This window comes from Lutra lutra, chromosome 3, assembly GCF_902655055.1.
Source record: "Lutra lutra chromosome 3, mLutLut1.2, whole genome shotgun sequence".
Lineage (NCBI taxonomy): Eukaryota > Metazoa > Chordata > Mammalia > Carnivora > Mustelidae > Lutra > Lutra lutra.
In genome coordinates this window covers 201,106,431-201,122,011 of record NC_062280.1, presented here as the reverse complement: position 1 = coordinate 201,122,011, position 15,581 = coordinate 201,106,431, and the positions used below count along the sequence as shown (strand labels likewise).

Sequence of the window (15,581 nt, the reverse complement as noted above, 5' to 3'; positions counted from 1 at the left end):
CGGAGCTGGAGGCTGTGTGTTCCCTTGGGATGCGGTACAAGTAGGACGCAGGAGGTGTTTCTGATTCTCGGCTAGTTATAAAGGGTTTGGTGCAGTTAAAAAAATTCCTCCAGGGCTGTGCGCGTTAGGAAAGAAGCTGTGAAAACAGTGGGCCGCGCTGGCGCACAGACGCTCTGGTGGCATTCGAGGTTTCGGCTCGTTGTTTTGAATACTTTGGCCTCTTTCTGCAGCATTTCACGCTTTTATCTCCGTGGCACAGGCCTGATGGTGGGAAGTATATTAATGAATCCGTTAACTTTTTTGGAAACTACAGGAAGTTATCGTATGATGAGCCTGCACTTAGGGCCTGCAGGCGACCCCCCACCCTGCCCCAGAAAAACAAGCAATTTTGTGTGCCAAGCAGCCTCCCGGGGTCCTGGTGGGGCCTGATTGCGCCTGCTGTCATTCTCCTGACGTGGGTGCTTGTCACCGAGGCCTCACACTCACGTGCTGACCTCACCCAGGACAACTGTGACTTCTCTTGCAGTCGACGAGGTACAAATGTTGGGTCACGGGACGCAGGTGCAGGTGACCCACTGGCAAGGGAGGCCCTCATGGGCTGGAGGTGTTTTCAGGTGGGGAGGCATGACCTCTGTGTGCGGGCCCGGGTGGCCGAGCGGGAGGAGCCCACCACCCGAGCCGACTTCTCCCCGCCCCGGACTCCCTGGGACTTCTGGATAACTTCATTGGCGATTAGGGAGTCTGGCTTCTCCCTGTGTATGGAAATGGGGCTGCTGGGGGTCAGCACCAAACAAGTTTTGGAGGGAGCGTTTACATACTCTTAGGTTTATACTAAAAACCTGCCCACATTTTATTAACAGAGAAGAGTAAACAAAGCTCAGTGAAGAATGAAGAAAAACAAGTTGCTTTTATAAGTAAAATTAAATGCACGACAACGTTGCACTTGCTCTGGCCTGTGCGGTTGAAAGACCAGCCAGAATAAGGTGTCATTTTGTTACACATGGAATGAGGGTCCTGGCCCGTTTTGCACCACATAGCCCCCGGGGCCCTGTGTGATGAGCCCCCTGGGCGATAGTCTGCCCTGCCCTCCCCGCCCGCCCCCCCCCCCCCCCCCCCGCTCACCCCGATGTGGGCAAGGCCCCGATGACCCGGTGTCCTTCGCTGGCTGGTTTGGACTTGAGTCTAAGAAAGGAAACGCCTGGAAATGCAGAATAGGGAGCTCGCACGGTGATGGGAGGAAATCCATTTTCAGCAGCACAGACGAGCTTGCCATGTGGCCTGTTGGTGCCCAGCGGGCTCCCGCACACACCCACTCTGCACACGCCTGATAACGGTTTGTGGAGTACATTGTGCAAATCTCTAATAGAAACTTCTACAGTCTTGAAAGGCAGGTGACAAACCCCGGGTCCGGTTTCCTTGTTAGTGTTTGTCTTCTTCAGCCATCTCTCTAAGGCAGCCTGGTTCCCCGGGTGGGCTTAGCCTGGACCCCTCTGTGTTCAGGTGTCACCATTCTGCAGCCACGGGCCATGTGCTGAGTGACCATGTGACCTGCCTGGAGAGTGTGGGGGGCCATGGTGGGGTGTGGGCCACACCTGTTGGTTTAGGATGTCTGGTGTGCTGGGGTGGGCCCCTGCCAAGGGGGACCTCTGTGCCCCAAGTGCCGCCCGTGAGCCTCTCCTTGAGCACGCTCTACCCAGGACAGCAGAGCAGGAAAAGCAGACATCTTTGGGGTTAGCATTGCTCACCTGCTCATCAGGGATGTCCCAGGACCCTCCCCTGAGTGCCTAGTCCCCTCTCCCTCAACCTTCCCCCCAGGGTCCTGGCTCTCTCCCACTTATTGTCTTCATGGGCCCTCCCAACCCCCAGGCCTCCCTGACAAGCCCCTCACCCCCTTTCCTCCCAGCCCCCCTGCCCTGGCCCTTTGCATGTCCCATCACCCCCCACCCCCCCCGCCCCCAGATAACCATCTCCTTCCCACTGAGGTTTCTTTTTGAAATACTTGGCACTGATTGTGGAGTCTGTGGCTGAGCTGGTTCAGCTCTTCAGCCTTGCAGGAAGAGGAGGCTGCTGGACCCCCAGAGGTGGGAGAAGAGGGGGCCGCCTATCACAGCCTCCTCCAACTTTTCACCAGGGTGCTCCCAGTGGGTCCTCATGCCAGCAGCACACCTGGGACTGGTTTGCAGTGTAGCTGTTTGGGCCCCACCCCAGACCTATGAACTGGGGACTCTGGGCAGGGCCTGGAGACCCTTGTTTGCAGGGGGTCCTGCACAGCCTGAGTTTCGCGGCCCCTGGTCCTTGCAGCTGAGCTGAGAACCCAGCATCGCCTCCCGAATGGCCATCTGTGGAAGGTGCTCGGGCTCTGGGGGAAAGGCCCTCACTTTCCCTGGTGGAGGGCCTGCCAGAACCATGTTCTGACTGCTTGGGGCCCTAGCAGCAGCTCAGGGAAGGAGCTTTGCGGGAGCCCATCCGGGTGCTGAGCTATGTGAACACCCATTCACATAGACGGACTGTTTTGTTCCCCTGTTTGCACTGGCCGATGCCAGATTGATGACGCAGTGTCCTGTCCGGTGTAGACTGTACAGTGTGCCCAGACTAGGGGCTTGTGGGGCGCGTGCGGCCAGGGGTGAGGGAAGAGGTTAGGGTGGTGCCATGCACCGGCCCCACAAAGGGGCTTATTTTGATTTTTGCTTCTGTTTCTTCCAGTAACACCTGCATCCCATTCTCTGGAATTGCGGGGTGTGGGGAAATGTGCGCCTCCCACCACAGCAGGAACAGAAGGTCTCTGAAGCTGGTCGTGTTCTACTCTGAATTCCTGCCACCGCTCCCACAGCCGCAGCCTGGGTCTGCTGCGCCCCGAGCAGGACTGGTCTTGCTCAAATGACACCGGGGAGAGCCCTAATTACTGACCGTGGAGAGGGGTTTACATCCTCTGCTGTCATGTTTGAGGGTTTTTGAACAACTTCTGTGGTTGGAGGCTATTTTGAAAGGAAGGTTGTCAGGAATGTCATCGAACATACTGGGCCTCTCCATGGGAGTTGCTGGGTGGTGGCCCTTTGTGTGGGGGTGGGACGCGATGCTTTCTCCCCTGAAGTCACAGCTCACTTGAGGCATCAACAATTTGCCGATCTGAACTACAGTTTGAATGTTTTCCTCGGGCCGCCGTGATGATGGGGCTGGGCCAGCCGCTTTGCTGGGGCCTCTCGGTGGGAGCGTGTTGGTGCAGCCTACGTCCAGGGTCAGTCCCACTGGCCAGTTGGCCTTTTGGGGTGATTCCTCACACAAGCAGGAGCCAGGGTCCAGCTTGTCAGCTCTCAGTGGAGCGTGTCCCTGTGCCATGAGGCTGCCTGCTGGGCACTGTGGCCCAGGGACGTGTCTCCCATGGACATGCTGCCAGCCTTCTGTGTGACACATCTTCCTGGTGTGGGAATCTTGCCATGGGCTGTACAGGGCATGCCGTGGTACCCCGACACCGGAGGACGGTGCCCACCTTTCCACATCTGCTCCCGGGGTCTCTGGTCTCCTAGGGTTTCCAGCAGCTGCTCACTCTGTGTCTTTTGGATGTCTTGTTTGTGTTTACAGAAGTAAACATTTTCACTGGAGAAGATTAGGGGGATGTAGAAAAGCAAAGTTAGAATATGAAAAGTTGTAACGCTACATCAGGTGCCTTTTTGTGGGTAACACCCAGATGCTTCCTTTCTGGGGCGAGACTGCCCTGGCGCTACGGTGTGTGAGTGGCTAAGACATGGGTGTATTCATGGGGCACGTGTTGCTGGGTGGTCCTGGGGCTGACAGTCCATGTGGCCTAAAGCAGGTGTGTGGGGCCACCCCAGTCTCCGCTGTAGAAGCTGGAAAGGGACTGTCCAGTGTGTTTAGATTGGAGGGCCCGGCTTTAGTTTCACAGGTGGGTGTACAACACCTCAGTGCAGCGTTACGAGGACAATTTAAAAATCACGTGGCCTGGGAGGAGGTTGACGGAAATGTCAGTTGGGTTTATCATTGCCTTCCGGGGCTGTCGTCAGTTCGGGGCTATGTGAACCTGTGTGGGGTGCAGCCCACGCTGGAGGCGAGAGGAGGCTGTGGGCAGGGCTCCCGGTGCTGGGGTACGGTTCTGCCGTCGAGGGGGAAAACCCGAGCGGAGCGCTAGACGGAGCTGGGGCCATGACGTGCAGGAAGAAGGTGCTCAGTGCTCAGAGCTGCTGCGGCGTGCACAGCCACTTTCTGCAGAGGGGACTGCGGGGCCCGAGGTCTGGCTTGACGGGGTTGCCAGTGTCCTGCAGCCGAGTTGAAGCCGCAGGAGCCCGCCGGTCCGCCTGCTCTAGGTGGCCTCTTGTCTGACTGGACGAATCGGTGGTTTCTCAGAAGCTTTCCTCAGGAAACCTGGATTTTGATCTCCTTGGAAGTTGTCAGCACATTGAGCTGGGGCTGGCCAAGCCCCGTCTTCACGCTGTCGTGCGCCGTCTGCAGCCCTGTGGCCTCCTGTCCTCGCTGCTGCTGGAATCGGGGCATCTCGTGTGCTGCTGTATGTCACCCCGCAGTGCGTCCCGCTGCGAAACCGTGCAGACGCCGCAGTAATTCAGGGAACTAGGTTCTCCAGGGAAGGTCATGATTTACTGTGGGGAGCCGGGGGGTGGTAATAACCCTCAGGGGCAGGGAGTGTCGTTGTTGGGGGAACTGACGCCCCTCTCTGGGGTGCAGCCCCCGATTGCAACCGTGTCCAGACAGACCCGCGTCCCTGGGGCTCCTCTGACTGTGTCCTCGGCCGGTGACCCAGAAGGCCCTGCCGTGGGGATGGTGACTGGCCCCTGGTCAGATGTCGCTGTGGCTCCCAGAAGGCCCTGCGGTGAGGATGGTGACTGGCCCCTGGTCAGATGTTAACTGCTGGAACCCTGGTGTTGGGTGTGGCGGGATGAAAAGCTTCAGGACGGTCAGCACGGATCCTCACTCTGTGGGGAGGCCAGGAACCACGCCACACATGCTCAGGCACTGCTATCCCCCTGTCGCTGATGGGGAAACTGAGGGTTAGCAAGAGGCTCCTGTCCAGTCTGAGGTGACAGCGGGGAGGAGGACGATCTGGCCAGGCGCCGGGCCATCACTCTAAGTCTCTGTCTCCGGGAGGTTTGTGCTCAGCCTTGCTCTGGGAAGAGCAGTGGCAGCGCGAGCCCTTCTGGAGGTGTTGAGGTTCATGTGCCCTCCAGGGCCCTCTCTCCTCTCATCCTGGGGGCTTGAAGCTTCTCAGGTGGGCTGGCTTGTGGGTGGGTGTGGGGGCAGGATGTCCTCTAATGGGAGTGGAGTCCACGAGGGGCAGCTGCTGCCACAGGAACCTCCTGGACAGGCTCCAGGCCCCTGCCCAGCCACAGGAGGTGTCCAGGTCGGGGGTGGCCCAGCCCCGTGGGGACACTTGCTCACTTTGCCAGGATATGAGATGCGGACATTCCTAGAGCAGTTGACGAGGGTGGAAAGTGAAACCTGTAGAACTAAAGCACAAAAAGGCAGGACACAAGGTGTCACTTGTGTGACTGCCAGTGTGAGAAGACTCGAAACACGTGGGGCCCAGGGGGCTGTGTGGCACTGCCTCCTTCCCTGTGACTCTGGTGTCCTGGGCCGTCTTCTGTTTTAGCCTTTACAGGAGGCTTGTGGCCTCCTGTATTCCCGAATCAGGCTGCTCTCTGCCCTTGTGCCTCCGCCTACCCTGACTGGGCTCTCTGCCTTCTGACCTCATGGCCTTTGTCCTGTTCCCCCTCCAGGCCTGACCTCTGCCTCTTCGCTCTTCCCTGCCCCCCAGGCCCCCGACCCTGGCCTCCCGGGGCCTGCCTTCTTCCTCAGTGTTCTGCCGGGGTCAGGCCCACAGAAGGTCTTGGTGGTTCAAAGTACTTTTCATTTCTTAGACACAAGGGGAGATATTAAGATTGGGGGGTTTTATAGGAATTCAACTTATTTTGATTCATGGAAAATTGTGAAGTGGCCCTTCGTTGAATAATACGCAGATTGCCCAGGCCAGCCAAAGCCTCAGATTCTAGGAGCTAAAAATAGAGTGATGGGTAAAGGGCAGGCTGGCGGAGGGTAGAGACTCAGAATGGGAGTGGCGAGTTGGCACTCATGGTGACCGCCGAGCCCACACTCCAGGCAGTTGGCAGAGGATGTGGGCCAGGCCCAGGTTTGGCCAGAGAGCTTTTTCTGCAGTCAGGAGTTTGAATCAAGTAACCATGTGTGTTAAGAGGGGACAGTTGAAGTTTAAATTACAGTAGATTAAAGACTAAATGTGAACATTTCAGTGCTGGTTTATTACTAGTGAAGCCAGACTTCAGACCAGAAAAATCGTTCAAGTCAGAGGGCAAGATGCGTGCTTTGTATGTAAGTCAGCGTGTGGAAACATGATTACAGCTCGGAGACCTGGGGCACCCGGGGGGCTCACCGGAGAGCCAGAGCTCACCAGAGCATCTCTCAGTTGTGGCTCAGTTCATGATCTTGGGGTGGTGAGATCGAGCCCCGCGTTGAGCTCCATGCTCCGTGGGGAGATGGCTTAGAACTCTCCCTTGCCCTCTGCCCCTCCCCCGCCCTCTGTCTAAGAAATCTCTCTCTCTCTCACACACACACACACAGACACACTCACTCTCTCTCTCTGTCTTTAAAGAAACAACTGGGACACTGACAAAAGTGCTGGGATTTCTAGCCGCGGTGTTTGCTGCGAGCGTCATCTTTGATTTCTAGCAGACTTTTTAAAGATTCATTCATTTATTTATTTATTCATTTGACAGAGAGACGGAGAGAGATCACAAGCAGGCAGAGCAGCCGGCGGGGGGACGGGAAGCAGGCTCCTCGCTGAGCAGGGAGCCCGATGCGGGGCTCGGTCCCAGGACCCCGGGATCCTGACCCAAGCTGAAGGCAGACACTCAATGACAGAGCCACCCAGGTGCCCCGAAACTATTCTTTTTCTATCCTTAAACATTTCTAATGACAAAGGAAATATCCGTTGTAACCATGAGACAAAAGCGTACAGAGAAACCATAAGTTGTCTTTCCTTCCCTTCACGTGCTGAGCTGACCATTTGGTTCAATGGCTTCCAGAGCATTCTCTGTGATCTCATAGTCGTTCGAGGGGTGTGTGCACGGAGGGGTGGTTCTGAGCTGTTGGCGGAAGCACCGAGCTCATTCTCCTCACCCTGTGATAAATCTGGCACCATCTGTGGATTTGTCTCCGTCCTTTTTGGGAATGACGCTGTGTCCACAGGCGGCACCGAGAGGACGGGTCCACCCACCTGCTGTCAGGAGACAGCCTGGGGTCAGCCAGGTGGCCCGGGCGCCCACAGCGCACCAGGCTCCGGCTTCCGCCTGTCCGGCGGGAGGAGAGTAGGGCCGCCCCAAGAGGTGAGGGCCTGCACCGCGCAGCCGGCACGCGACACGCACCTGCACACGGGGTCCCGGCACAGGTCCTGGACGTGGGGCCGAGCTCCCGCCTCACGGACCCTGTGTGTCTGGTGGCTGGTTTGTCCCAGGGGAGCGCACTGGCTGGGCCACCAGAGGGTGGGTCACAAGCAGGAGCCCAGACGCTTCCTTCCAGCTGTTCGTTACTTGGTGTCTCTGGCCACACTCAGACTTTGCCTCTTACATCATCACACTCGTCACCCTTTCCGCTTGAGCCTCCTGATTGCTGGTTCCCCGGGAAGCTCTCCCACATCTCCGAGGTTGTGCACAGCAGTCTCCGAGATGTTCCTGTTTTGACATGTTGTCACCATCAATCCATTCAGAATTTATTTTGTATGGTGGGAGTTAGGATGTCATTTTTTTCAAGACAGCCAATTAAGCCAACTCCACTTACTAAATATACCACCTCTTTTCCTCCGTGAACTAAAACGCTATCTTTATCATAAATTAGGCTCACATACATGTTCCGATCTCCTTCTGTGTTCTCTATGATACCTTTTGTCTATTAGAAACCTGAGAATATCCTGCCTATCATTTAAAAAAGTTAGCTATAGGGGCGCCTGGGTGGCTCAGTGGTTAAGCGTCCGCCTTTGGCTCAGGTCATGATCCCGGGGTCCTGGGCATCGGGCCCTCTGCTCAGCGGGGAGCCTGCTTCTCCCTCTCCCACTCCCCCTGCTTGTGTTCCCTCTCTTGCTAGCTCTCTCTGTCAGATAAATAAATAAAATCTTCAAAAAAAAAAAAAGGAAGAAAAAGAATAGTTTCCTTTTAAAACTCTTTAAGCAAGGAACTTTCTGAGAGGAACTATGCTTATTACTCAGTTACCATGAATTATGTGTTTACTGTATACCCAGAAATGGGGTCGATGATTTTGTAGCATGTGTTACAACTTGGACGGACCCAGCTGGTTCAGGAGTTAAACATAAAATAAGTAATAAAATAATTAAAGTGATTAGTTGAGCAGATTGATAATGGCAAATCTGCTCGTTCCAGACCCTTGCTGTAGGAAGCACCCAGTCTAAATGTGGTTTGTGAATGAGTGTCTAACTTAAGTAAATAAAGTGGGCATTTAATCACAAAGCTCTGAATTACGGTTTATTTTACATTTAAACTCTAATGGAAATTGCCTTTATTATTACACATAATAAGTTGACATGGTCAGTGTTTAATATAAAGTGAAGGAATTATTGGCTATTAAATTTACAAGCATTTCTATTTAATTATAAACATGCTCTATAGAGATTTTGAAAAACCTAGTTCTAAATTTTCAAGAATAAGAAAAAAGTGACTCATTCCCCAAGAAAGAGGCTTCGTACAGTCGGCATCTGGGTAACATTCTGGTTCTTCTGTTCAACCATTTCTTCTCTATGTTTATTTTTCATACGGAGATGTCTCGTGTGTGTGTGTACTTATTAGATGTTAATTACACATGTGTACACGTATATATTTCATAGATCCTTTAAAAATTTCACTCTGAACATTTCCATGTATTTCTGGAAGTTCTTCATGAAAATTGCTTTGATTGCTGTGTGGCCTTCTGCTCAGCCTTATGCACTCCTCGCCCCAGCCCTCTGTGCCGCTCAGGACCCATGTGGCTTCCCATCGGTCTCCCCCGTGGACAGGCAGCTCTGGGGGCGGTGGTCTGACCTGCCCCCCACAGCCTTGCGTCTGGGCCCAGTGAGGTCGAAGGCACTTTATCTGTGGATTCTCCAGTTTTTGAATGTTTAAGCATTTCCTTGTTTTCTTGCCAAAGTAAATATTGTTATAATAAACATTGATCATTTATAAATTTTTGTTTTATGGATTATAGTTGACCTTTAAACAACATAGGTTTGAACTGCATGGGTCCACTTACGTGTTGATTTTTTTCAATAAATACAGCACAGTAGTGTAGATGTATTTTCTCTCCCTTATGATTCTTCTTTTTCCTCTTCCCTTCTGATTCTCTTAATAACATTTTCTTTTCTCCAGCTTACTTTATTGTAAGAACACAGTTTACAATACAAATGCATACAAAGTATGTACTAGTCAACTATCTTTATTATTGGTAAGGCTCCTGGTCAACAGTAGACTATTGTTTTCTTTTTTTAAGTCGAAGTATAAGTAACATTGTGTCGCAGACGCACAACACAGCGGTTCCGTGACCCTCTACACCGCTCCGTGCTCAGCTCCACAAGTGTCGTCGCCGTCTGTCACCGTGCAAGGTTATGACAATATTATCGACGTCATTCCCTGTGCTGTCCTTTCCATCTCCCCGACTTACTTGTTTTATACGTGGAATTTTGTGGCCCTTAATGCCCTTTACCTGTTTTACCGTCCCCCACCCCTCTCCCCTCTGGCAACCACAGTCCGTTCTCTGTATTTATTTATCTTTTAAAGATTTTATGTGTGTATTTGTCAGAGAGAGACACAGCGAGAGGGAAAACAAGCAGGGGAAATGGAAGAGGGAGAAGCGGGCTTGAGGGAGAAGCGGGCTTGAGGGAGAAGCGCGCTTGAGGGAGAAGCGGGCTTGAGGGAGAAGCGCGCTTGAGGGAGAAGCGGGCTTGAGGGAGAAGCGGGCTTGAGGGAGAAGCAGGCTTTCTGCCGAGCAGGGAGCCGGATTCGGGGCTCGATCCCAGGATGCTGGGATCATGACCTGAGCTGAGGGCAGATGCTTAACGACTGAGCTACCCAGACGCCCTGTTCTCTGTATTTATGAGTGTGTTTTTTGCTTGTTGCTTTGATTTTAGGACTCCACATATAAGTGAAATTGTATGCTATTTATCTTTCTCTGACATATCTCACTCAGCATTGTGCCCTCTGGGTCCATCCACGTTGTCACAAATGGCAAGATATCTTTCTTTTTTGTAGCTGAGTAGTGTATATGATGATAAAATAAGTAATGTAATATAATTATATAATAATATAAACATTATAATATGTAATTATAAAATGATGATAAAAGTAATACAATATCATAGTAAACATCGGGATGTATATACCTTTTCAAATTAGTGTTTGTTTTTTTTTTAAAGATTTTATTTATTTATTCGACAGACAGAGATCACATGTAGGCAGAGAGGCAGGCAGAGAGAGAGAGAGAGAGAGGAGGAAGCAGGCTCTCCACTGAGCAGAGAGCCCGATGCGGGGCTCGATCCGAGGACCCTGAGATCATGACCTGAGCCGAAGGCAGAGGCTTTAACCCACTGAGCCACCCAGGTGCCCCTCAAATTAGTGTTTTTATTTTCTTTGGATAAATACCAGTAGTGGCATTAGGGGATCTTACGGTAATTCTATATTTAACTTCTTGAGGACCCTCCATACTCTTTTCCACAGTGGCCGTACCGGCTTGCATCCCACCAGCCATGCGCGAGGCTCCCCTTTCTTCACACCCTCACCAACGCCTGTCGTTCCTTGTATTTTTTATTCTAGCCACACGGGCAGGTGTGAGGTGGGACCTCACTGGGGTTTTGATTTGTATTTCCCTGATATGGGGAATGTTGAGCCTCTTTTCCTGTGTCCGTTGGCCGTCTGGATGTCTTCTTCAGAGAAATGTCTGTTCATGTCCTCTGCCCATTATTTAATTGGATTATTTGTTTCTTTAGTGTTCAGTTTTACAAGGTTTTTTAATGTACTTTGGATATTAATCCTTCTACAGTTCCTTTACAGGTATCTGCTCCCATTCAGTACGTTGCCTTTTGGTTCTGTCGGAGGTGTCCTTTGCTGTGCAGAAACTCTGTGTTTTGCTGTCGCACCAATAGTTTAATTTTGTTTTTGTCTCCCTTGCCCAAGGAGGCATAAATAGGTTGCTAAAGCCAATGTCCATGAGATTACTGCCCATGTTTTCTTTTAAGAATTGAATGGTTTCAGGTCTCACATTTAGGTCCTTAATCCATTTTGAGTTTGTGTGTGATGTAAGAAAATGGTTCAGTTTCTTTCCTCTGTGTGGTGCTGTCCAGTTTTCCCAACACCATTAATTGAGGTGACTGTCTTTTCGCGTGTATTTGCCTCCTTTGTTACAGATTGATTGAAAATGTAAGTGTGGGTTTACTACTCTGCTCTGTTCTGCTGTTCTGTGCGACTGTTTCCGTGCTAGTCCCATACTGTTTTATTCCCGCTTTGTAGTGTATCTTGAAATCTGAGATTGTGATGCCTCCAGCTTTGTCTTTCTCTCTCAAGATTGCTTTGGCTATTTGGGGTCTTTTGTGGATACAAATTTTATGTGTTCTAGTTCTTGAAAAATGCTGTTGGCATTTTGATAGTGATTGCATTAAAGCTGTAGATTGCTTTTGGTAGAATGGACATTTTGAACAATATTCATTCTTCTAATCCATGAGCATGAAATGTCTTTCCATTTCTTCGTGTCATCTGCAATTTCTTTCATGAATATTTCATAGTTTTTGAAGTACAGGTCATTCACCTCCTTAAATAAGTTTATTTATAGGTATTTTATTATTTTTGGTGCAGTTGGAAATGGGACTGTTGTCTCATTTCTCTCTTTGCCACTCCGTTATTACTGTAAAGGAATGAAGCAGATTTCTGTATATTAATTTTGTATCTTGCAACTTTACTGAATTTATTAGTTTTTTTATTATGTTCATTATCATTTATTAGTTCTAATAGATTTTTGGTGGAGTCTTTCAATCTGCAAATATTGAAAGTTTTACTTTTTCCTTACCAATTTGGATGCCTTTCATTTCTTTTTCTTGTCTGATTGCTGTGTCTAGGACTTCTAGTTCTATGTTGGATAAAAGTGTTGAGAGTGGAAATCCCTGTCTTGTTCCTAACCTTAGGAGAAAAGCTCTCAGTTTTTACCCACTCAGGATGGTGTTAGCTGTGGGTTTTTCGTGTATGGCCTTTATTATGCTGAGGTGTGTTCCTTCTAGACCTGCTTTGTTGAGGGTTTGGTTTTTTTTTTTTTTTTTTTTATCATGAATGGATGCTGTATTTTGTCAAATGCTTTTTCTGCATCTGTTGAGGTGATCAGATGGTTTTTATCCTTTCTTTTATTTTTTTAAAAAAGATTATTTGTTAGAGAGAGAGAGACAAAGATAGCAAGAGAGGGCATAAGCAGGGAGGAGAGGGAGAAGCAGGCTCCCCACTGAGCAGGGAGCCCAATTTGGGGCTTGATCCCAGGACTCTGGGATCATGACCTGAACCCAAGGCAGGAGCTTCACCAACTGAGCCCCCCGGGCACCCCATCTTTTCTGTTACTGATGTGATGTATCTCGTTGATTGATTTGCAAATGTGGAATTCCTGGACTAGATCCCACTTGGTCATGGTAAGCGGTTCTTTTAATGCTGGATTTGGTCTGCTGATACTTTGTAGAGGATTTTGCATCTGTGTTCATGAGGGATATTGGCCTGTAGTTTTCTTTTTTGTGGAGTTTTTATCTGGTTTTGGCATCAGGGTCATGCTGGCTTCGTAGAGTGAAATTGAAAGTTTTCCTTGTTTTCTATTTTTTGAAATAGTTTGAGAAGAGTAGTTAAGTTTTGGGGGAATCAAAACCAGCACGTGGATGTTTTGTGCAGGGTGTGGTCGCTGTAGTGCCTGTTGTTCAAGGTTCAGCTGTGTTTTCTTGGGAGACCTAGATACTGATTTATTCATGGTTTTTCAACTTTTTTTTTTTTTTTTTAAAGAAAGTGCGTGCATGTGAAGGGGGAGAGGGAGACAGAAGGAGAGGGAGAGGGAGAATCTCAAGCAGGCTCTACACCTAGTGCAGAGCCCAACATGGGGCTCGATCTCACACCCCACGTCAGACGCTTACCTGACTGAGCCACCAGGCGCCACTCAGCTGCTGTTGGAAATAAACCTGTTTCCCACTTGCTCCGCACAGCCTCAGCTGCCCAGGGTGTCGGGACTCAGGCAGGAGGCCCAGGTGTGTCAGATGGCTGGTGGCCCACTAGCGACAGGGCCAGGAACACCTGGGAGAGGGGCTGTTCCCATACCCCCTCCACTAGGAGGGGCTAGTTGTCTTTCCTTTCAGGGAATTAGGACCTCTTGTTCATCTGTGGTCTGGGAAGACCTGCAGGGAGGCCGGCTGCCTTGGGCGGGGTGGAAAGCTCTCCGCAGGGCGTCCTTGGGATTGGGCTGCAGGGAAGGGCCAGAGCTCGTCGGTGCAGTGGCTCCAAGCGCGAGATGGTGCCACGACCGGGATGCGTTTCTGTGTGAGCTACTGGTTGGCCGGCGTTTTGTGGTGTGAGGCCTGAAGAAGACGGTACATCCATCTCTTACAGTGATAAATAAGGAAGGGAAAACCAAAGTTTTATGCTTTCAGTTTCTTCCTATTCTAAAATTGCCATTAAGACTCAAAGCCAGCTCCCAGTGCTCACGTTTGTTTGGTTTGTGGGTCTCCACAGGGACAGTGGAGTCTTATGGCTGGTGACGGGCGTAGGCAGATACTCGCCCTATTGGCACTGGACGCAGGGCCATTGGCTGGGACCCCGGGGATCATGGGCTGTGATGCTGGTGGTGGCTCTCCCCGTGTGGGGTGGGCACCGCGGGCCCTTTGTAAGGTTTGGCTGCGTCCGGCAGTTGGCCTGGTTGTGGCCCCACTTCTCGGCCGGAGCTCTCTCCAGGACTCGTGTCCCTGCAGCCCCCTTTGGCGAACGGCTGTCTCTGGAGTATACATAATGTGCTTCTGGGGTTCCCAGTGCATATGGTGGTGCCTTCGGGCCTTTTAGATCCCTGTGCTTTGGTCAGACAGGAACCACCACAAAAGAGGAGGCTGGGTTCTCCCAGGACACCACTGACCGACCAAAGCTGCTCTGGAGCACTCACTTAGACCCCAAGTCCAGTAGTCACCAGGCCATCAGGCACCTGTCCCGCGAGGAAGCCTAGGGGACCCTAAGTCCTGAGCTGGTGGACCGCCTCTCATTTTGCCAGGTGCACCCGTGACGTCCGCAGCAGGCAGAACCAGTGGTCACTCCCTGTGCCGGGTGCGCTCGTCACTGGGGGACACGGCTTTGCCTTTGCTGTGGCGAGTGAGGGTGCTGAGGACCTGGGGGCCGCAGTCTGGGCTCTGACTCTGGGCTGGACTGGTGATTTCTTGAGGACCCAGAGCAACACACCCCTTCCACTGGAAGCCGGTCCTCAGACGTGGCCTTTGCTGTTTGTTTCTTGCACACCTAATAGACTCTGGACAGGGAGAGGGTCCGAGTGTCAAGCCCCGAAAAGAAGAAGTCAGTGCTCTGCTCGGTGCTCCGAGGACAGCAAGTTTGAGGGCCACAGACCTGCCGGCTTGCCCCCCGTGGCTCTGGGCCCCCGTTCCACTCAGAGACGGCGTCGTGCACCGAACGTGGTGCCCCGGGCAGCTCAGGTCTGTGGGGGGCCTTGTGACCCGTGCGATCCACCCTTCACTCCCGATTTTGATTGGGGGGGGCTGTTCAGAAGTCCCACACCGGGGAGGGGCTTGGGTGATCTGAATGGGGAGGTGAAGTCAGAGTTGGGTCTCTCTCCTGAAAGTTCTTTTATTCACTATTTCAACAAAGTTCAGAACGCATCCTGTGTATGTCAGTCTGGTCTGGCTCCGTGCGGTGCTCCCCGGTCCGCTGCCTGCTCAGACCAAGAGCAGTGTTAGAGAGGACTCGGGAGTTGGAACTACTTGAGCTCGACAGACATCTCTGGGTTGTCTCGGGTGCCGCAGCCCGCTGGGCCTGAAGCAGCCTTGCTCTGGCCCCAGGGCGGGCGGGCCCCACGGCCTAGGATGTTTCTGGGGAGAGGCTTAGGTCGGGACAGCAGTCCGCAAAAGCTGGGTGCGTCTGGGACCCCGCAGCCGTTTCTGTTTTCTCGCGGCTGGAGGCCTGGTGGAGCTCTGCCCTCTCCTGTGCCCAAATCAGTGAACACAGCAGCCTGTGGCCTTTAGAAATAATTTATTACACCTTTCATTAAATCCCTGCATAGGTCCCACCTCCCCATCCCATGCACCTTCCAGCCACCTCTGTCCTTACAGGCTTGTCACGAAGAAGTCTGTCTTCCAGGACATTCCACAGGTGACATGTCTGAGGTCATCTTGGCAGGCCCAGGACTTTTGGCCTCTGGGTGGTTCCCGCTTAGGGGCAAGGGTGTTCTTTTGACCAGCATGGGAATGGCTTTGTGGAGGACAGGTCCCGGATGTGTAGACGTTTTTAGTGTGTGCATCAGTGGCACTTACAGTGGCACCACCTCTGGTTTCACCACCTGTG

At 51.8% G+C, this 15,581-nt stretch overlaps 1 protein-coding gene across 2 annotated transcripts in view; it reads left to right on the top strand.

Annotated features, from left to right (window-relative positions):
- RASA3 (RAS p21 protein activator 3) overlaps positions 1-15,581 on the top strand; it is a 110,644-nt gene that overhangs the window by 14,734 nt on the left and 80,329 nt on the right. The gene's annotated exons all lie outside the window — the stretch shown is intronic.